Below are 23,230 nucleotides of genomic sequence, written 5' to 3' on the forward strand. Positions count from 1 at the left end.
GAAGTCCCAAGACCTGTGTTTTAATTCTTCTTTTATTTTTTAAAATTGTTTATTTTTATTTATTTATTAAATTTTAGTGGGTTGAGTTCCTTTTTTTTAATATATGATTTATTATTTATTGATTTTTGGCTGCGTTGTTGCACATGGGCTTTCTCTAGTTGTGGCGAGCGGGGCCTACGCTTCATTGTGGTGCACGGGCTTCTCATTGTGGTGGCTTTTCTTATTGTGGAGCACGGGCTCTAGGAGCATGGGCTGCAGTAGTTGTGGCTCGTGGGCTCTAGAGTGCAGGCTCAGTAGTTGTGGCACACGGGCTTAGTTGCTCCACAGCATGTGGGATCTTCCCGGACCAGGGCTCGAACCCGTGTCCCATGCGTTGGCAGGCAGATTCTTAACCACTGGGCCACAAGGGAAGTCTGTGTTTTAACTCTTTAAAAAAAATCACCTGCATGTCAAATTCAAGTAACTTGCTTTGTCCAGCCTTTTTATTTTTATTTTGCTTAATTTTTTGAAGCAGTGAGACTATAAATTTTTTCTTCCAGTTTTATTGAGATATAATTGACACACAGCACTGTATAACTTTAAAGTGAACAGCATAATGATTTGACTCACATACATCATGAACTGATGACCACAATAAGTTTAGCTCATCCATCATCTCATACAGATAGAAAAGAAAAGGAAAAACAAAAATATTTTTTCTTTGTGATCAGCACTCTTAAGGTTTACTCTCTTAACAACCTCCATTTAAAACGCACAGCAGTGTTAATTATACTTATGTTGCACATCACATCCCTAGTACTTATTTATCTTATAGCTGGAAGTTTGTACCTTTTGACCACCTTCATCCAATTCCCCCTCCTCCCAACCCCTACATGTCCAGCCTTTTTAAATTTTGTTTTTGAAATCAGTTTGGATCTTGGATTATTTTGACTGTATTTGTCTTCCTAATGGTGTTTCTCAATTTTATTCAGAAATGAGTTGCCTGAGTGGATAGAGTTTAATAAAACTCTGATAAACTAAAAAGTGAGTGCTTATGAGTATATTGTTGAAGTTGAGAACTTTTTACTTTACCAAATGGATGTTGTGTATCTAATAATTAAGTGCTGGGACTTTAAGACAATCTCTTGGGCCTACATCCTGGGAATAGCTGTGTGAAACCAGGGAAGTGAGTTAACTTTTCTGAACCTCAGTTTCTCCTTCTATAAAAGGGAAATGTCTTACCTTGAGTTTTCCCAGCAGCTGACTTTGAGACAGGAATTTCAGTGCAAGAACTTTATTTGAAAAGTAGAGGGGGAATAAAAAGTAAGAATGAGTAAAAGTGAGACAGGGAAGAGACGGTGGCCAACAAAATGTGTGTTTGGGGGCAGTTAGCACGTGAGCCTTGGAGCTGAAGCTCACTGGGGAAATTTTGGGAATCAGGACAGTTACCTTATAAGGTCAGGGGCTATGGTCGTGGGGGGCAAGATATCAACTCTTGTCAGTCTTTGGCAGAAGGCTGCTCCACGGAGAGTTAATTCCCTGCCTGCCTGCTAGCCTGTCACACAAGCTAGGACTGTGGGTTTCAGCAGCCGGAGAAAGCCCTTGAGTACTGGTTAAAGAAATACAGTTGCTGGGGATTGGAAGTTGGACAGTGTGCACTGAAACAGTAAGTAGAAGGGAATACGGATGGGACAGCAACAGACCTTATTTCACAGGGTTATTGGGAAAACAGAATGAAGCAATGCATATCAAACACTTAAAACATACTGAATACTCAATGTGTCTGTCCTTCAACCTCAGACTGCTTATGAAGCTTTATATATTAATTTTCTTAAATCTCTAGTGGTTGCTTTCTTATAATCATCACCCTTAACTTAAAATTTTTTTTTGGCCGTGCGTGCAGCATGCAGGATCTTAGTTCCCCGAACAGGGATTGAACCTGTGCTGCCTGTGTTGGGAGCGCGAAGTCTCAACCACTGGACCTTCAGGGAAGTCCCAACTTAAATATTTTTGTAACAATGCAATAAATGATTGATTATTTAAAGTACAATCTTTAAGAGTCAAACAATACAACTATTCCCATAATTATAATCTTTCCCTATTGGCATATTAAAGTGATAATATAGTCATGAAAATTACTACATTTTTCCTCTTTTTGTACTTTCCAAGACCTGGCTGTTTAAGAAAATAAAAAAATTAAAAAAAATGTGTTCTTACTACTGTCATATGACAAAGTCAATATAACAGTGAAAGAATAAGCTGTGTTCCATTCTGTCTCATATATCAACAAAATTGCCCCGAGTTCAGACATGCTGTTATGTGAGATAGTTGATGATATATGGATCTACAGAATACAGCTGTGTTCCCAGGTTACAGTTCAGTTTATGGCAAATCATAGTTAGATTTGTAAGGAGAGGTAAAATGGTATGAAAGATATTGATAGGAAATACGTAACAGTAAGACTTTTTTTAACTGTCCATCTTGAGCTATTAAGAGTTTCAAAAGACATTGTTTGATCCGTTATTGCTTGACAAAGCTCTAAAAGCAAAGAATAACAGTCTTTCTTTCAGATCCTTGACAAGACATATAACTACCTAAAAGCCAAGCTACTAGATAATGTGGATTTTATGGCATGGCTATCTCCATTATTGTCAGGAATCTTGCTTTACATGTCCAAAATATGGAAGAAGTTTATCTGGTCTGTCTACAAGCTAGATGACGGTTTCAACAGAGCTTTAAGTTAGAAAAGCTTCTACTATTATCTGTTCCTTGGATCTAGGCAGTGACAACGACTTTGAAAGCTTTCAGATCTCTGCTTCATCTTGCCCTAGGAGCAATGCTTCCTAAAGCTCATTGGTAGGGATGGAACTAAATTTCTCCAGTCCTAGTGAGAAGTTCCACTCTTTCTATTTCAATCTTCCTTGCCTCCTTACTAAACCTTTCCAGAAGAAAATTGGTGATGGTATTAGATATCTCTTTGGCATCAGTGGATGTTGGTCCACATTTCCATGAACAATGAAGAACAGAATATATGGAATTAGGTCCTTTGGTTCCTATGGTTCTTTCTAGGAAGTCAAATAAATGTACCAATGTGGAAATAGGCAGGTGTCTGTCCCCAGCCATAGCTAAATCCATTTCATATTCTGGAAACCATCTCAACACGAAGGCAAATAGCTATTGGTATAAAGTTTGGTCTAAAATGCTTGGAAGATCTTTGTAAAGCTAATGGATGTTACATTTAGTCACATGAATCCTGAATGGGATTAAGGTGTTTAAGAAAGCACGAGAAAGTGTCGGAGAATTATCTCCTGTGTTCCTGAGATGAGCATAGGGAAAGAAAAAGTGTTTTATTATCAACAAAGGTTACATGTTCGAATCTGATGATTCAATGAGGAAAATACTTCGTGATTATCATCAGGCAGATGTTCTAAGATGTTGCTTTGCCATTTAAAAGAGACAAAATGTAAAAAATAAATATGCAGTTCGGTTTTTTTGAAAATAACTACCAAGATCAGATTTGAATATCCAAAGACAAATGTCCTGAGTATATAACTTATCCTCTGGCTAATGCATTATGTATACGTGTCCTCATCCATCTCTAATCTAGAGCCTCAACTCCTTTCCCCTCATCTCATTAACTTGTACGATAAGTACCTAGAGTGCTTCTCTGATGTATGATGTGTTAGGAGTTGTATGTATGAAGAGCATCAACAAACACAGTTGTGCTCTTTAATCTGTAGATTTTTAAACAAGAAAGTACTATAATCAAATTTGTTTCAGAGCTATAACTTGCATGACCACGTAGACTAATGATGCTGGCTAGGACTGAGAGATGTGAGAAGGGGCTCCTGAAGTCCAGGGGTGAGATTATCAGCTCAAATTCAGATAATATAGGTGGAAATAGATTAGCGTGGACAGATTTGAATAGTATTTTTGTACTATAATCAATAGAACTTGGTGAGTGCTTTTACATGTTTAATGAGAAAGAGAAGTCATTTTTGCTTCCATTTTTCTAGAATAAACAAGAAATTATACATAACAGAGATGATCAAATTTTCTCTGTAGAAATTTCAGAGGAAAAACTAATGGACAGCATGTTTATATCTTAGTGCTTCTTGAGTCATGTTGGGGATCAAATAATGTATTATTTATGAGATCAATATATAAGTTGTAGAGCAACATATAAATATATAATTATCCTTGTGAATTGTTTTGCCAATTATGATTAACATAACTGTGTGCTTTATGGCTTACAAAGTGCTTTAGTATATATTATCTCATCTGACATCCCCTTGGTACCCATGTAAATATGCCAACTTCTTTTCCACATTGTGTGTTTGTTCAAGCTGTTCTTTTTTCTAGGAATGTCTCAATGTACTCTTTTCCTGCTAACTCTACTCCTCCTTAAATTTTTGGCTTAACTGTCTTCTCCTCCAATCTCAATTGTGTCCTGTATACCCTACCATATATTTTCTATACAATGTATAGAAAAATGTTTTTCTTTCAAAACTTACCACTACTTGTAATTATGTATTAATATGTGTGATTCTGTTGTTAATAGCCGTCTTCTCTACTCCATAAAATTCATGAGGGAAATGTTTTATCCCTCGCTGTATCACCAGTTCCACAATGCCTGGCTCATAGTGAAAGGTAAATAAATACTTTTTTTAAAATGTGAAAAAATAATAATTTTATAATTCCTCTTTGCATATGGAAGACATACTTCACTTCTTTCACCATGTTTGACTTTAGTTCCTCTCAGGGTTTTGTCAGCTTCATTATTATTAATACCATACTATATTGTAATTTTTCTAGGTCCACTAGAGCATGAATCCCTTGAGAAAATGTGTTCACGTCCAGTTCATCTTTGCATTCCATCCCTTAGTTCAGGGAATAAAATGGAGTCAGTACATAGTTTGCTGACTGAATGGCTCATTGAGACCCATAAGGAAATTATGTGCACAGACTTAAAGTCAAGGAGACTTAGGTGCTTATATTAAAGTGTTGCCCTGATGGGCAGGCACCTAATTTAACATACACATCTAGGAACATGCTGTAACACTCTCTGGGGATGGAGACTGTTGGATGCCACCACTGGGATTTCCCTTTCCCCTGCTTCAGGGTACCAGTATCTCCCAGAAGGGACCTTTCACATGTATCTGATTTCCTGATCTTCCTGGTTGCAGCCCAGGGGAACCTCTTGACAGCCTGACTCTGGAGGCCAGGGGTGATTGCCTTGCTGGTCCCATGGGACTGTGATGATCAGTGTCTCACCCAGAAAGGAGGTCAAAGCCTTGTCTGGCACCCTCATGTTTGTAGCAACAGCCAGGGGACTACATCACCTAGCTCTGGCAGCCAATGGGGCTTACACTTAGAGATCCCACAGGACTGAAACCAATGGAGAAAAAGTTCTTAAACAGCTATGACCCCCAAGGCACAGGAAGAGTTAAGAGACCCAGGAGCTCAGTCTTTCTGTGAGGGAGCCCTTTTAGCTAATTATCATGGCTACAGCCTGAGGGACAATCTTCCAATTAAACAAGCATCTAAAGGCTGATGGTTATTCTTTCCAGAGGCCTTGAAGGGTGGGCGCTGTCTGCAGTCACCCTCTGCCATGCTCCAGAGCACGAGTATCTCCTGGAGGGGAGCTTTGATCACCCAACTCTGGTGGCCAGGGGTGGCTTGCATTCCTGGGTCCCATGGGACTATGGCAGTCAGAAAAATGGTTCATGGCAGGCTGCCACCCCCAGGGCACTGTGCAGAAAACAGAATGGGGAACACCCCACAGCCTTTCTGTGAAGGAGGCCTCTTCTTGTCCTGGAGCTTCAGTTTGAGGGGCAGGCTTCAGGTCCGGCACACATCTAGTGGACTGTGGAGCTGCTCTCAAGGAATGTGTGCTGCGGATGCCATCTTGGCTGTCTCCCTCTGCCTCGCTCCTGCCTGCTGGTGTCTCCCACAAAAGAGCTTATATGCTCATTTGGAGTTCTAATTTTTGCAACTGCTACCCAGGGGACACTTCCAGGAAACCTGGCTCTTATGGCCAGTGGGGCTTACACTTGCAGTCCCACTGGACTGTATTTATTTGCATACATTTAGAAGCTGCTGTCTGCAGGTCTGGCTTCCAAACAATATGAGTCTAGGTGCTGAGATCCTCCCCTTTGGGACACTGACAGGTCTTGGCACATCCTCAACTACTGGGAGCTGTTAAAAATATAACAGTCTGCTTGGACAAGCACAAAAGTTTGAAAGAAGACAGAGCTGGGGCAGGGTTCATCTCCTCCATGAGACCACTCCTTTAAGACTTGGAGAGGTGCTCGTTTCATCTACTGTATAGAAACTAGCACAGAGAGTTAAGGAAAATGATGAAACAGAGGACTATGTTCAAAGTGAAAGAATAATATAAAATCTTAATGAAATGAAAATAAGTAATTAACCTGCTAAAGAGTTCAAAGTAATGTTTATAAAGATGTTCATCAAATGTGGGAGAAGAATGGAGGAACACAGTGAAAATTTCAACAAAGAGATGGAAAATATAAGAAAACACTAAATAGAAGACACAGAGCTTAAGAACATAACTGAAATGAAAAATACACTAGAGGGGTTCAATAGTAGACTAGATGAAGCAGAAGAAAGGATCAGTCAAACACAAGGTGGTTGAATTCTGTCAGGGTAGTGAAAGGAAAAACGAATGAAAAAATTGAAGAGAGCATAAGGGGCTTATGGGACAATATCAAATGGACTAACATCTCCATTATAGGAGTCCTAGAGGAGAAAAGACAGAGAAAGGGGCAGGAATCTTATTTGAAGATATAATAGGTGGAAAACTTCCCAAACCTAGGGAAAGAAACAGACATCCAGACCTAGGGAGCCCAGAGAGTTCCAAACAAGAGGAACTCAAAGAGATCCACACCAAAACACATTGTAGTCGAAATGTCAAGAGTTAGAGACAAGGAGAGAATATTGAAAGTACCAAGAGAAAAACAATTTATTATGTACAAGGGAACCCCCATAAGAGTATCAGCAGATTTTTCATCAGAAGCTTTGCAGGCCAGAAGGGAGTCCAATACAATATATTCAAAATGCTGAGAGAAGAAAAAACTTCCAACCAAGAATATTCTACCCAGCAATGTTATCATGCAGAATTTAAGTAGAGATAGTTTTCCAGATAAGCAAAAGCTAAAGTAGTTCATCACCAGTAAACTGGCTGTACATTGAATGTTAAAGGGACTATTTTAAGCTTAAAAAAAAAGTGCTAATTAGTAAAAAAAAAAGCATATTTCACTGGAAAGGTAAATATATAGAAAATGCAGTGGATTAATCACTTATAATGCTATTATGAAGGTTAAAAGCAAAAGTATAAAAATAACTCTGATTATAATAACTGGCTAAGGAATACACAAGAAAAAACATGTAGAATGTAACATCAGAAACATAAAACATGCCAGGGAGAGTAAAAATGTTCTAAAAGGGAAGTTCATAGCGATAAATGCCTACCTCAAAAGACAAGAAAAGTCCCAAACAACTTAAACTTATACCTCAAGGAGCTAGAAAAAGAACTAAAAAAGCCCAATGTTAGTAGAAGGAAGGAAATAAAAAAGGTTAGAGCAGAAATAAATGAAATAGAGACTAAAAAGACAATAAATAAGATAAATGAAACTAAAAGCTGGTTCTTTGAAAATATAAACAAAATTGACCAAAAAAAGCCTTTTAACTAGACTAACCAAGAAAAAAGAGGACTCAAATAAATAAAATCAGAAATGAAAGAGGAGATATTACAACTGACACCACAGAAATACAAAAGACCATAATAGACTACTATGAACAATCATATACCAACAAGTTGGACAACCTAGAAGAAATGAATAAAATCCTAGAAACATACAACCTATTAAGACTTAATCTTTAGGAAATAGATAATCTGAATAGACCAACTTTTGTTTGTTGGGAGATTTTGATTACTGATTCAATCTGCTTATTAGTAATCCGTTTCCCTCTGGGGACATTTGTCATTACTGGGAACATTCTTGGTCATCACAGTTTGGGAAAGGGCTAGAAGATAGATAGAAGCCAGGGATGCTGCTAAACATCCTACAGTTATCAAGCCCAAAATGTCAATAGTGCCAAGGTTTTAAGGTAATTCAAGCTAATTCAATTTCACAAATACATGTTGAGCTACTATCATGTGCGAGACATGGGGAATACAGCAATAAACAAAAATGATATGGTTGCTGTCCATAAGGAATAATGATATTTGTAATACTTGAATCTTATATAATGAGTCCTTTATAAATTAGTAAAAATCATAAAGTCATATTAATTAAAGAGAGGAGAAAGGTGAGCCTTAAAAATATGCTTTCTCTTTGGTCTTTTAATTCGACTCATGAAAAATTTTAAGGGAATAATAAGAAATTTGCACAAAGATTTATCTACAATATGTTTTAATGAATTATTATTTATAATAGTGGAAATTTGGAAACAAATGTGCAAAAGGAAGGTAAAATAAAGTGTGAACATTCAGTTGAAGCTTTAAAAATTCACATTTTTGAAAAATACTGATATGAAAAATATTCATTGTATAAAGTTAAATGAAAAGCAGATGACAAATCTCTAAGTATTGCATGAACCTAATTTTTAAAAACAAACATGGGGAAAAAACTAGCAGGAATTATGCCAAAATGAGTTACGAATGGCTCTCTCTATGCTGTCGTGTTATGAGCAATTTTAATTTTTTTCTTTACAGTCTAGGGACTTTCCAAATCAATGAACACATATTATTTTTGTAATTAGAAAAAGAAACATGCCGTATTAATTACTACATGCAATGCCCTATATTAGTATAAAATCAAAGGAGGTACAATTTTCCCCCCTTGAGGTACTTAAATATAAAATTTAGTTAAATGAGTGATACATGTGTGGGAAGTTTATAAATAATAATAATAAATACAAAGGTTAAAAAAAAAGATCAAAACAAACTTATTTTGAATATCTACTAGTCTGGCCCTGTGCTAGGTGCATTCACCAACATTATCACATTTCTTGGTACCAACAGTCCTGTGAGGCTGATATTATCACCATTTTAGTGATGGTGAAATTAAAGCTCGTTGAGATTAAGTATATTGTCCCAAGTCTTTTGTCTTTGACTCAGTAGTCTCTAGTGTTATGCCAGAATCCATGAAACTGTGCCAAGCAAACTTTTTAGCTTGCAAAAAGGTAAAATCCCAGACTCTTTTTAGTTCTTGGCATGTACATCCAACAAGAAAGACTTACACAAAAATGTTTATTGTAGTTTAATTCATTATTAACACACATTTGGAAATGAACAAAATATCCAACAACAGGTGAATGGATAAACAAGTTCTGGTATTTTGTACAATAGAATACTACTTAGCAAAATAAAAGAATGAATTGCTGATACGCACAATAACTTGGATAAAAATTTCCCACATATGCTGACTAAAATAAGGCAGATGTGAAACAGCACATGCTGTATACTTCCATTTACATGAAATTCTGAAGTTAGCATAAGTAGTTTATGGTTATAGAAATGAGAACAGTGCTTGTGTCTGAGTGACAGAGATTGATTGGGATAAGATAAGAGGGAAATTTCTTAGGTGAGGGAGATCTTGATAGGAATACATATTCAACAGTCAAGATTTGTGTCATCCATACATTTCCTTGTCTGAATTTGCCTTTTCTAATATAATTTTTTTTAGAAAAGGACAAACTGGCATTCAAAAAAAAAAAGTGTATTTTCAAAGCTGATCAAACTGTACATGCAAGGTCTTCGTACCTAACATATATAAATTATACCTTAGTAAATAACAAAAAATTAAATATAAGCAGTAGATGAATAAAAATGTGATATGGAAATTTGCAGACCAAACTAAATCAAGCCAACAATATAACATAAAGGAACAAATGAAGAAGAAAATAGAGCATGTGTAAATAAAAAGTATAAAATAGATAAGTCAAAATATATCAATAATAACAACTAATTCCTTTCAAAAGACAAAAGTTTCCAGATTAAGTGACATAAAATAAATCTGAAAAACAAGTGTTAAAATTCTAGTCATTAGGGCTTTGCTAAGAGGTACCCATAAAGCAATATGAAATCAAAAGTTTTATGGCTAAAGCATGGATAAACGTAACTAAGTAAAATGAATTCCTTATGGTACTATCAGGAAACAAACATTCCCAGTCAGACAAAAGACATTTGATGTGACAGTCTTATATATTGTTATAAAGGTACAACCTACCAGCATGTTATAGCTCATGAATCATTTAAAGCTAACATCTTAGCTTTAAAGGAAAAGAAAAACTGTTAGAAATTTAAGAAGTACCTCACAAAGGTATAATCCTAGTTGCATCATCCTTAAACAAAGTTCTGTCAAAAATTCGCTGTTGGGCTTCCCTGGTGGCGCAGTGGTTGAGAGTCCGCCTGCCGATGCAGGGGACACGGGTTCGTGCCCCGGTCCGGGAAGATCCCACATGCCGCGGAGCGGCTGGGCCCGTGAGCCATGGCCGCTGAGCCTGCGCGTCCGGAGCCTGTGCTTCGCAAAGGGAGAGGCCACAACAGGGAGAGGCCCAAAAAAAAAAAAAAAAAAAAAAAAAAAAAAATTCGCTGTTAATGGGGGCGAAATGTATCAATATGTGTGATCTGGCTAGTTCTGTTAATAATATTGGACATTAGAGATAGCCTCATCCACCAGAGGGCAGATAGCAGAATCGAGAAAAACTACAATCCTGCAGCCTGTGGAACAAAAACCACATTCACAGAAAGACAGACAGTATGAAAAGGCAGAGGGCTATGTACCAGATGAAGGAACAGATAAAACCCCAGAAAAACAACTAAATGAAGTGGAGATAGGCAACCTTCCAGAAAAAGAATTCAGAATAATGAGAGTGAAGATGATCCAGGACCTCGGAAGGAGAATGGAGGCAAAGATCAAGATGATGCAAGAAATGTTTAACAAAGACCTAGAAGAATTAAAGAACAAATAAACAGATACAATACAATAACTGAAATAAAAACTACACTAGAAGGAATCAATAGCAGAATAACTGAGGCAGAAGAACGGATAAGTTATAACCACTTTGGAAGGCAATATGGCCATATCTATCAAAATTTAAAGCATTTATATATTTTGTCCCAAAGGACTTTGCTTCTAGGAATATATTCAACAAAATCACTCACGTATGTGCACAAGAATATTTGAAATGAAAATGCTGTATAAGACATCACTGTAATATCAAAAAACTGGAAACAGTATAAAAAGAATCACAGTTAGGAGATTGGCTAAATTACGTTAAATCCATACCATGGAAAATGCTGAATTCATTGAAAAGATGTGCGTGTGCATGTATATATATGTAAACTTATAACTATGTGAGGTGATGAATAACAATTTATTGTGGTGATCATTTCACGATATATATGTATATCAAATAATTATGTTGTGCATCTTAAATTAATACAATGTTTATGTCAATTATATCTCAATAAAACTTGGGAAAATAAATACGTTATATATGTATTTATATATATACATAAAATGCTTCAGAATTTATAAATGAGCAGAAATAAGCAAGTGACAGTAGAATTATATATATTATAATATGATCCCACCACTCTGTGTGTATTTAAATGCCTAGAATAATGGAAAGATATACCCCGCAATGTGGACAAGGGTAACTTCTGAGGAAGAAAATGGGATTTGGTTGTTAAAAGGTGAGGAAGTTTATTAAATGGGACTTATACATGTTATTCAATATTTATCTATAGTTTGAGTATATTTATAGCCAAATATTCATTTATTAAATATTCTAATTTAATCTGTAAACTACCAGTCATCTAATTGTTAAGGACATCTTGACCCATGAGTTAAGTAAAGAAAAATAAAATTTTAATTCACTTAAAATGTGTTTTTTTTTAAGAACAAGATTCAGTATGATTACCATCCATGCTTAATAAAAACTCTGTCATTATGGAACACTTAACAATAGCTTAATATAATGCTCCTCTGGTGTGCACTCAAGAAAAAGTTGTTGAATGAATTAATAGGCTCTTAGTATTTAGAGACTACATGCACAACAACAACAGCAACAATATACACTGTTAGTAACTAGCATATAAAAAGAAATTTACAATATTTTTTTCTTTTTTAAAAAAAACATTTATTTGTTTTTATTTTTGGCTGCATTGAGTCTTAGCTGCAGCATGCGGGATCTGCGTTTGCAGCATGTAGGATCCTCCACTGGGGTGTGCAGGCTCCTCATTGCAGCGTGCAGTCTCCAGAGCACATGGGCTCTGTAGTTGCGGCATGTGGGCTCACTAGTTATGGCCCGTGTGCTCAGTAGTTGCGGTGTGCAGGCTTAGTTGTCCTGTGGCATGTGGGATCTTAGTTCCCTGATCAGGGATCGAACCTGTGTCCCCTGCACTGGAAGGCGAATTTTTAACCACCAGACCACCAGGGAAATCCCTACAATATTTTTTGTATGTATTTCCCATCTCCATGGATTTCCCAAAACTTGTGTGTTACAGGCTTTGGAACCAAATAGGAGATCAAAACAAATAAGAGATTTTTCTTGATGTGAACAGAAAAGTAAAATGGCCTAGTCCTGAGTTGAACAAATACAGGCAGGGTAAATTTAAGAAGCCGTGAAGTCTTTGATGTGTGTCATGCTTGATAATTTTTAATCAAAATCACAGTTTGGGAGCACTTCAGTCAATACATCATTTTCTGTTTTACATGTTTTAGTTTATTTCTCTCTTTGTTATAGATCTATCTCATCTATAAGTCTCTGAATATGTTCAGAGAGTCTACCTCAGGCATTGAATGGTATATTGGACTAGATCAGATGTTCCCAAATTTTTTTCAGTTATGGTGTTCTTAGTGTCCCAGTAATTTTTCCATGTCACCCCTGGACCAAAAGAAGTAACCTACAAATCCTTTTTTAAGTCACTAGGTCCAAAAAATTTAATAAATATTTATACCCTCACAACTTAATATCCATTTTTAAAAAATAATAAAAATCATTAGAAAAAATGTCAAAATTTTTATTCTTAAATAAGCACAATTAGTTATTCCTGGGATGTGTTGAGCACTGCACTTCTCAAACCTTGAAACCAGACTGGACACTGCCACCCTCTTCTCTTGTTTCACATAGGTTATACTGCAGTACTTCTTATCATCTCAACCCGGGAAACTCAACAGTTTCCAAAGGTATCTTGTCGCTCAAAGGAATTTAACATTATCTAAAGTTGAAACTGAAATGCCTTGAGCTAGTAATTCAAACTGCATCTGACAGTACTTGAAAGATAATGTGTTTACAATGAAAATTTTGAAGGTCCTCCCTACTAACCTTTTGATTTTGTGAATTTGCTGCAATAGACCAGGGCACACTGGCCCTCAACATGGGAACTACAGGACCTCATGATTTGCAGGGCTTTTCCAATGGTAAAATGCTATAATTCTATGTTGGGAGAAGATTCTTACATAAGAAGATGATATTCTGTCCCTAAAGCAAGCAGACTTAAAGACACCATAATGAAAAATATTGAAATGCAGCACATAGAAGAGTAAGCAATTTGAAGCCAGGCACCTAGGGATTTGTATCCTGCATCCACTACTTACTGTCTGGGGACCAGCCAGTCATTTGAATTCTCTAAGCCTCAGTTTCTTCAAGTGTAAAATTAAGATAATATTCTACATACCTCATTGCAGCATTGTGATGATTAAATGAGATAATGCATGTAAAGCTCTCAACCAAATGCCTCATGCCTTGTATATACTCAACAAATGTCAGTAAGTGTTAAAATGAGAATTTTTACCACTATTTGAGTCTGAAGAAATTTTTTTAAGATGATGAGTTTTTCATAAACAAATCAAGTAGCCTATAATGTCAAGTATATCACTAAATGTAATTAGGAGATGAAAAGATAAAGCTTTATGAACTAGCTTAAAAATATTGATCATTTTTCTGAGTACATTCTATCTTGTTTAAGAGCTTACCAACTTCTAAAAATTAAGTATGCGTAAATCTCTACTTATGTCATGAAAGTATAACCCCCAAACTATATTTATTCTGTTTTTCAGCTTGTCCAGAGAATTGAAAGATGGCGAGGTCCTCAGAAATTATAAACAGCATTAGTGACTTGTTTTTGATAATTTTTAAAATCCATATTACCAAATTAATTGCATGGTTTAATAATAAAAATTTATTTAATAATAAAATTCATATTTAATACAGCTTTTCATTCATCAATATAAAGGATAAAAGATAGAATCTCCTGAATCTTCTTTTTTTCCCCAGTTAAGCTTATTGCCAGTTTCTGAAGCTTTCCACCTTATGCCTGTCAAACAATTTTTTTCTCAATATGAGCAAAATAGATATTGAAAACTAAGGCAGAGTATTTTTATTCTTGCTTGTAGAAACTAATATGACTGAGGCTGGGGGAAGAAGGCAGACAGAACTAAAAGGAAGGACCTGCCCGAAAGGTAAGAGGTAGAAAGGACAGTATCATCAGATAGAGACTCAACACTGAGCTGTCAGTCAGTGCAGACCCTCCCTGTAATCTATTGTCTGTGTTCCACTCACTTTGCAGCAATCTTAGACTTTTTTACACCAACCTGGGTGTGGAAATGTCTTAGGTGGGGATGAAGGCATGAAAAGGAAAACTACTCTTGACCAAGGTAGAACTAAACAGAGCCAGTCAGGCATTTCTTTCAGCCTGAACAATGCTGAACACACTGCCAATGTTAAGATCTTCCTATAAGGTCATTGGTTTCAAGCAACATTACAAGTTCAAGGAAATTCTGAAAAATTCTTGAAAGCTAAAGCATTTTTTATCTTCCTTTCTGAAAGCAGAGAAGAACCTGGAGAGGCAGGGAATGAGGGAGGGAGAGAAAGGGAGAGAGAGAGAGAGAAAGAATCAAACTACACCAATATTACAGATACATATTCAGGGGTAAAAGAGAAAACTTGTTATACTGGCTTTTCTCATTTTTATCAGTTTGCAAATAATTTGTGGTAGTTGTGCTCTGGTTGAAGAGCTGAGAGTTTAAGAGTTTAAATAGTAACTTAAAAAAATCTTTCAGTCAAATCATAACTGCTAGATGAGTTTCAGATCTGACTGAAAGAGTAGTTATTAATTATGTTTGATTATCTTCGTGGCTGTGAGTTACATATTTACTACAGGCCTCAAGCACATGCTGTTCATTGAGCAGAACTGTTCCTGTGAACTCTGACTTCATAGGATCTAAAGGGAGACAACAAAGTGCTGGACCAGAGCCAGTCAGCAGCCCAGTAGCAGCTTCTGTTCATCCTGGTGGGGCAGAGACTGTGCAATTATAGTGAAGGGATCACCTCAAATAGAAGAGACAGAAGACACTTGTAGGTTTGAATGAAAGCAATCTTCACACTTAAACACAGGAAAGTGGAAAACAATAGTAATGGACCGGAATAAACTAATATTCTTGGCATGAGATCATTGGAATGAGAGCCCAGAAAAAGAAAACAACTGCACACCCAAAGGAAAAGCAACAGTATCCCAGGAGGAATCTAGCTCTTTCTAAAATCTTGAAGAATTTACATATTTTCTGTGCATTTTCCTCTACCTCTGCTTTCTGAATTGTCCTCTAAAGGGAGAATTTTTCCTTCCTTCTCTCCCCACTTCTAGCATGGGACAACACAGAAGCAAAAATAATGGCATGGCTCTGCATTTATCAAAGATGAGCAGGCATACCTGAAAAAAAGCAAAACTGAACACTTAGAAATCAAAAATACAGTCAGTGAAATTAAAGCTAAGTTTACAGAATAACACTTTAAGAAGAGAATTAATGAAGCCAGAAGATATAAGTTATGAAATCATATAACTGGTACACACAGGGACAAAGTGATGGAAAAGTACAAAAGAGAGATTAAGAGACATGGAAGATAGAATGAACTAGTCCAACATATATCTAATCAAAGTTCTGGAAAAATACTAGATTAAACAAAAGCAATATTTAAATGGATAATGGCTAAGAATTTCATGAGTACTAATGAACTCATTCTGAGGAACACCGACAAATCCCAAATAGAATACATTATCACATGTAGGTACAAAATTAGAAAAACTGCAGAGCACCAAATAAAATAGCAGATCTTTAGAAAAGCAGAGAGAAGAGATGGATTATGAACAAAGGAATGGTAATTAGATTAATATTTGACTTCTCAACAGGAGCCAGAAACCACTAGAATAACATCTTCAAAATGCTGAAAGCTTCTTTCAACCTAGCATCATATGCAGCAAAGATGTCTTTCAAAGAAAGCCAAATTAAAGACATTCTCATATAGTGAGCACTTTACTACAACAGATTCTCCCTGAAATAACATCTGAAGGGTAGCCTTCAAGAATGGAAAAGATGCTAGAGAAAAGGTCTTAGATGTATTTAAAAATGGGGCACAAAGGGAGGTAATTCGAGAGGGTTTCCAGGAAGCTTCAACAATCCCAGTAACATCCTATTTCATTATATTGTTACTTACTCTATAGTATAAATATATATGTTACATATATCCTTTTATGTACCAAGTGTTTCATAGTGTTAAAAATTGATGAAAAACCCCATATGGTCCCTCTAGGAAAAAGAAATATAGTAGCATAAGAGAAAGAGGAACATATTATCCTGAAAATCCTGGGAAATCAAATCTCTGGAAAAATGATTTATGAGAGGAAGCAAAAGAAACTTTTAGACAACTGTTTGGCTTCCGCAAAAAGATTCAAGTAGTTGTCTAGTTGTCGTCCCTAAGAAATATGGGTATCAGGTGTATGTAAGGAACAGGCTGAGGAGGAGATAACTGCATGCTGTGTGAAAATAAGAAGCTGGGAATAAAAGGGAGGTGCATGGAAAGATGACTAATCCAATAGAAATAACAGAACGGGCCCTGCTAAAACACTGCTGCAGAAAATTGCATCTGTGTGCAGAAGGAAAATCTCAAAGTTCTCTTAGAATAAGGGATAAAATAAGGGGAAGGAGGTGACGAAAGGCCAATAAACATGAAAAACAGAACAAGGATACAACTGAAAAAGTGTAGATAGTGCTGAGGACGAAAGCAGATAGTAGGAAAGCAGGCTTGTTGGGCTCCTCCTCTCCTAGGCCCTGGGCTAACAGGCATATGTCAGATCCCTTCCTGGATGCTAACATCTTAGTTTATCCTTATCTCCCCAATCACAGAAGAGGAGATTGGGCTTCAAAGAAGCTGCCTGCTAAAAATCACATGCTTGGAATTTGAACCTGGGTTTTTCTCATTCAAATGTTTGAATCGTTTATATTTTCCAGTATTATTAAGAAACTTAAAATTCAGGTTAACTTACTTTGAGAAGAGGCATTTTAAAATTCATAACAGATAAAATATCAGTGAGGCTAAAACATAGAGAACAGACCTGTGGTTGCCAAGGGGGAGGGGAGATGGGGGAGGGATGGAGTATGGAGTTTGGGATTAGCAGATGCAAACTATTATAAATAGAATGGAAAAACAACAAGGTCCCTCTGTGTAGCACAGGGAACTATATTCAATATCCTGTGATAAACCATAATGGAAAAGAATATAAAAAAATAATGTCTATATAACTGAATCACTTTGCTGTACAGCAGAAATTAACACAACATTGTAAATCAATTATACTTCAGTAAAAAAATCAGTGAGCTAAAATAGTATTAAAACTTTATATTCCAAATAATACAGCATAGAAAAATTAAATATACATGAATACAAATATATCCTACAGATCAAAGGAGAAAATGAGTAAGGACACCAATATAATCTGAGTGTGAATGCGTATCTCTAAAATCAAATCAACAGCTATTGAATTCATCAGAATTGCAAAAGAATAAAAGCCACATGCATAGTTTAATCTTAGAATATATATAACACGTTATTTAAATATGTCAAAGGAGAAAATGCATTGTAACATATCATTTATATAAACCACAGAAATTCAATTACAGGGTAATCTCAGTTGTACCCTAAAGGCATTTAACAACCTTAAAAAGTCTAATAAAATGATTTATTAAATGAGAATGTACTTACTTCTTTTATATATGAATATTTTTCTAACTAACCAACAGCCTAATTACATTTAAGGTTAAAATGCTAAAATCGTTCCAATAAAATCAAGAAGCAAGGTGCCCAGATCTATTTTAAATTATTCTGTAATTGTAGCCAGTTCAATAAGTATTAAGTGTTAAGAAGTACATTTTTGGAAAGCGTACAGATTTATGATTATATACCGATGGTAGGATTACTAATTGCACAAAAAGAAAAAACACTTCTCCCTTCTAATTCAACTAATTGGAATGTTTTGTATTTCTTAATATTTGCATGGTGCAGGGAAATGGGCCGTCATAGGCCATGTGTGCTCATGGGGAGGGACATTTCTGAAAAAAAATTAGTAATTTAAACTAAGAGACTTGTGATTGTTAACTACTAGAATTTTATCCTAAAAATAGCTAGATATGTGCAAAATATGTATCTTTAAAGATGATTACGATGTTAATAGTCTAGTATTGCAAAATTGTAATATTTCTAATTGTCCAACTAAAGAAGAATGTTTAATTTAAATGGTCAACTATACATTCATTAAATTTGGATTCTGAAAGATGACAAATGGCATAGAATGTTAACATGTTAGCTGCAAAATGTATATATTATTTTTATATTCTGAAAAATATAATTTGGAAATAAAAATTTAAAAGACCCTCTATATACATTGTGATCACTACAGAAGAAAAGACTGGTGCTAAACTTAACATTTATTAGCTTTTTCTTTTTTGACCACCCCACGCAGCTTTCAGGATCCCCAACCAGGGATTGAACCCGTGCCCCCTGCCGTGGAGGGTCCAGTCTTAACCACTGGACCACCAGGGAAGTCCCATTTACTAGCTTTCAATGCTAAGATTACAGGTGATTTTTATGTCCTTCTTTAAGTATTATGTATGTATGTATTATGTATTTCTGTATTCAGTTCAAACAGGAGATAGGATTGGGGTGGAGAGAGGAGAGAGAGAGAGAGAGAAACAGAGAAATGGGGAGGGGAGGGGAAGGGAGGAGAGGAGAGAGAGAAGAATGAATCACTTCCCAGACCAGAACTATACTTGATTAAAATCATACCATCAGAAAGGAATAAAGGGTGAACGAGGGAAGGTTGCTGGGTGACAGAAGCAGAGAGAAGGGAGGACCTGTTGGTGCTGTGTGTTCATGCACTCTCCAGGGAAAAGTGTCTTTCTTGATAAGATAGCATGGTTATTTGATTGAGCTATTGAGAAGCAGGGCACGTGATATTATATGATCCTAAGATCCAAAAGCTATTAAACATCAAATTATATAACAAAAGCCTGGGCCGTATTAAATTTCCTGAATTTAGTATGGTGGGCCTCCTGACAACTAAACAGCTGGCCTCTCCTAGGGACAGCCTGACCTCAACTTGTTGATGCCAGTGAAAACTTTATCATGTAAATTATCTGAAGTTAATTCCCACAATACTTGGAAAGTACGATATGCTTGTCATCATTTTGTAAATGTGGAAACTGCAGATAAAAATGGACTTGCCGAGGATCATACAGAAATGAAATGGTGAATCTGGTATTTGAACCCAGATCTCTCTCTCTCTCTCTCTCTCTCCATCCCTCCCTCTCTCTCTCTCCAAAAGCCATGTTCCCTAGTGCATACTTGCTGCCAGGCACATGCTAGCCACTCATCTCTAATCCTAAAACTAGCACCACAAGGTAGGGATTATTAAAAAGACAAACAAACAACACCCTGTGTTCTCTTCAGTCTGTCCTAGCTCTAAGACATTTATTTATCTGATTTGGGGGAGGTTAGCCATCGCAAAGCTGACACCACCATCTAAGTGTTCTCAAATTGTTTTGAGAACAAACACATGCAATCCACAAACAAGTGTGCTCAAGTGCAAAGGAATTATTTAATGTGACTTGAAGTTTATATGGAAAGCTCTTTGAATGGGAACTCTCTTGAGACAGGCTTTGAGAGAGGGTTTGTTTTAATGTGTCAAATATTAACCAGAAAAGGAGCTAGAGAAGCACACCTGAAGGGACAGGAGTAGGAAACAGCAAAACGATGTGTTCTTTAGGGTAAATATAACTATTCAAGATTATAAAGGGAAATGAAACTCAGTAGATCAGTTAATGGGAGGCTTTTTAAAATAGGGACCTAAGGAGTTAGTATCTGACTTTATAGGCAATTACCTTAAGGTTCAGCTCTGATTGCTGTCCCATACGTAAAATGGGTGTTTGATATTTTCTTTTCCTTTGCAAGTCAAAATAGCACTTTATCATGTTTCTCTCTATATTAATTCAAAACATTACCCAATAAAAATCAGTGTTTTATTGCTCATTTTGAGACTTTTTCATGGAAACTTTAGGTGCGGGTGTGAGGTTTTTTCCTCCACATATTAAAGACTATTGACTTCAGACCACACAAAGAATCAGATGGCTGCGACAAAGCTGAAAGTTCCATAGGTTCCCAGAAAAAAATGTTCATTTCAGTTAGTTTGAAGTAATATCACAAGATCATTTTAATTGGCTAGTTTTCTTTTCCCCCTATGGTTGTTTCGGATTCAGTCTCCAAGAAAGAATATGTAAATCTGTATGTGTTTTATTGAAACATAGGTGGAATTAAGGAAATGCCACTTTATGTATTTCTTCAGCTATATGTCCTTTGGCACATTACTTAATCTCTTTGAACCCCAGTTTCACCGTATGTAAACTGGAGTTTAGTTTTAGGATTAAAAATGATGCATATTAAGCTGCAAGGGTATACTTACCATAGGGTAGGTCGTGAGCAACATAGCAATTGTTAACCATTTATGGGCCGATTCTCAACTGGCTTGCGATATGTTAGAGAAGGTGAGGCTTTGCTAATAGAGATGGGTTCAAATATTGGATTCACCACTTAATTCTGTGTGATCCTAGATAACTTTATCTCAGATTTTCAGTTTCTAAATGAATAAAGTGCCCACTTTGGCCAGACGGATTAAAACTAGGCTCACATTAGAGTGCTTAACAATTTAATATTTTCCACATTATATCATGCTGACGTCACAGTATCTAATCTCAGTGAATGTACATCTGTGAGATAAATTTGTACGACTAATGGTACTTGCTTAAATAGATCAGACTTCAAGCCTTTAATTCCAGGTTTCCTTTTCTCTCACTTTTTGAGTGCACAAGAATTAGCACACATCTGGCATGAAAATTCCCACTAAAGAATCATAGGGTAAAAAAGCTAGTCAATTAAAATGACATTGTGATATTACCTCAACGTAATTGTGATAGAAAATTTGAACAGATAGGGTTACCCGCAAGCCACTATTTGCACTTTTATTAATCTACAAAAATTAACCACAACACATTGTAAACTTCTCAATGGTAGCAATTATGTCATCTATTTTCCTTTTGGAACGGAGGAACTATTCCTTATACTATATCTGTATAATCTGTGGCATGTAGTAGATTCTGAGTGTAGAGTTAGCGATAAATAAATGATAGTGAAAGAATGATTTGATAACATTAGTTTTAGGTCTGTCAAACCTGATTTTGAATCCTCAGATCTTAGATTTCCCGAACTAAACTTAGTTGTAAATGCAAACAAATGTAGATTTTAAAGGGAAGATTTGTGTCTTCGGGGTGAAACAAGCAAATGAAGCAACAAGACTTCTAACACAATTTACATACCATAATTATTTATTCATGTAGAGATGAAAGTACCTTCAAATGCCATGCATAGCTCTTTCCAACACTTCTATTTTCACTGTGTTTGAGCATAAAAGTCGATTTTGCAAACATAAGATTTTCCTTTGCCTGCACTAGAACTTCATTTCTTATTCATGTTTCAAAAAGAACAAAAACGCCAAACCTTCCTTTTTGAAAGCCATTTTTCAAGGAAATGACAAATTCAGTGTTTTTGTGAGTTTCTGCACTCAGTATGAAACTACGACATGCTTTCTTGAAATATAGCACATTTTCTGTGTGCTACATTGGACAAGAATCCAAATACGTATTATATTACACCTACTGAAATTTTACTTTGCTATTTCAGCTACATGACAGGGTTTACTTCTGTGATTTGTTTAATTAATACAGTGTTTATCAACAATCATTTCTTACACTGGACCAGTCCCGGTTTTTAATGAGTCTTTCTTGGGGATATTTTGGAATGTAATCATTACTGTCTCTTTTGATTTAAGATCTACAGGTGAGGAATTTTAGCCATAGCCTTATCACTTCTTAAGTCATGTAGGGGAGGAAAAAAATTTTCCCTCTGCCCTTCTAGGTTCTTGGCTGAAACCCACGTGTAATGAAAGACAGATAAAGAACAGGAGGTCGGGGAGGAAGCAGAAGTGTATTATTATTATTATTTTTTAATGGCAGCTTTTAATTTTTTTTCCATACCTCCGGAAGTGGAAGCATGGAGTCTTAACCACTGGTCTGCCAGGGAAGTCCTTTTTATTTTTATTTATTGATTTATTTTATTTTATGTATATTTTACCACAGTATTTTTTTTTTTGGTTTTCCAGAACACTTTTTTTAAATTTAATTTTATTTATTTTTTAAACAGCAGGTTCTTATTAGTCATCTGTTTTATACCCATCAGTGTATATATGTCAATCCCAAACTCCCAGTTCATCCCACCCCCACCCCCACCTGCCACTGCTTTCCCTCCTTGGTGTCCATATGTTTGTTCTCTACATCTGTGTCTCAATTTCTGCCTTGCAAACCTGTTCATCTGTACCATTTTTTTGGTTCCACATATATGCGTTAATATACTATATTTGTTTTTCTCTTTCTGACTTACTTCATTCTGTATAACAGTCTCTAGATTCATCCACGTCTCTACAAATGACCCAATTTTGTTCCTTTATATGGCTGAGTAATATTCCATTGTGTATATGTACCACTTCTTCTTTATCCATTCATCTGTCAATTGGCATTTACGTTGCTTCCATGACCTGGCTATTGTAAATAGTGCTTCAATGAACATTGGGGTGCATGTGCCTTTTTGAATTACAGTTTTCTCTGGGTATATGCCCAGTAGTGGGATTGCTGGGTCATATGGTAATTCTATTTTTAGTTTTTTAAGGAACCTCCATACATAAAGTTTCCCTTAGTTTTTAAGGAAACTCCATTATGGAGCTTTTTAAGTTCTCCATAGTGGCTGTATCAATTTACATTCCCACCAACAATGCAAGAGGGTT

General features: G+C 36.0%; 1 protein-coding gene across 2 annotated transcripts in view; it reads left to right on the forward strand.

Annotated features, from left to right (window-relative positions):
- The window catches only part of IL15 (interleukin 15), a 174,463-nt gene that overhangs the window by 59,057 nt on the left and 92,176 nt on the right, over window positions 1-23,230 (forward strand). The window contains exon 2 of one of the 2 annotated variants that reach the window (XM_027117060.1): window positions 14,409-14,474. The exons of the other annotated variant lie outside the window; for it this stretch is intronic. The gene's annotated coding sequence lies outside the window, so the exon portion shown is untranslated. The remainder of the gene's footprint in view (window positions 1-14,408; window positions 14,475-23,230) is intronic. 2 annotated transcript variants of the gene reach the window in all.

Source organism: Aethalodelphis obliquidens, unplaced genomic scaffold (genome assembly GCF_003676395.1).
Source record: "Aethalodelphis obliquidens isolate GAN/ISIS:26980383/991018 unplaced genomic scaffold, ASM367639v1 scaffold17, whole genome shotgun sequence".
Lineage (NCBI taxonomy): Eukaryota > Metazoa > Chordata > Mammalia > Artiodactyla > Delphinidae > Aethalodelphis > Aethalodelphis obliquidens.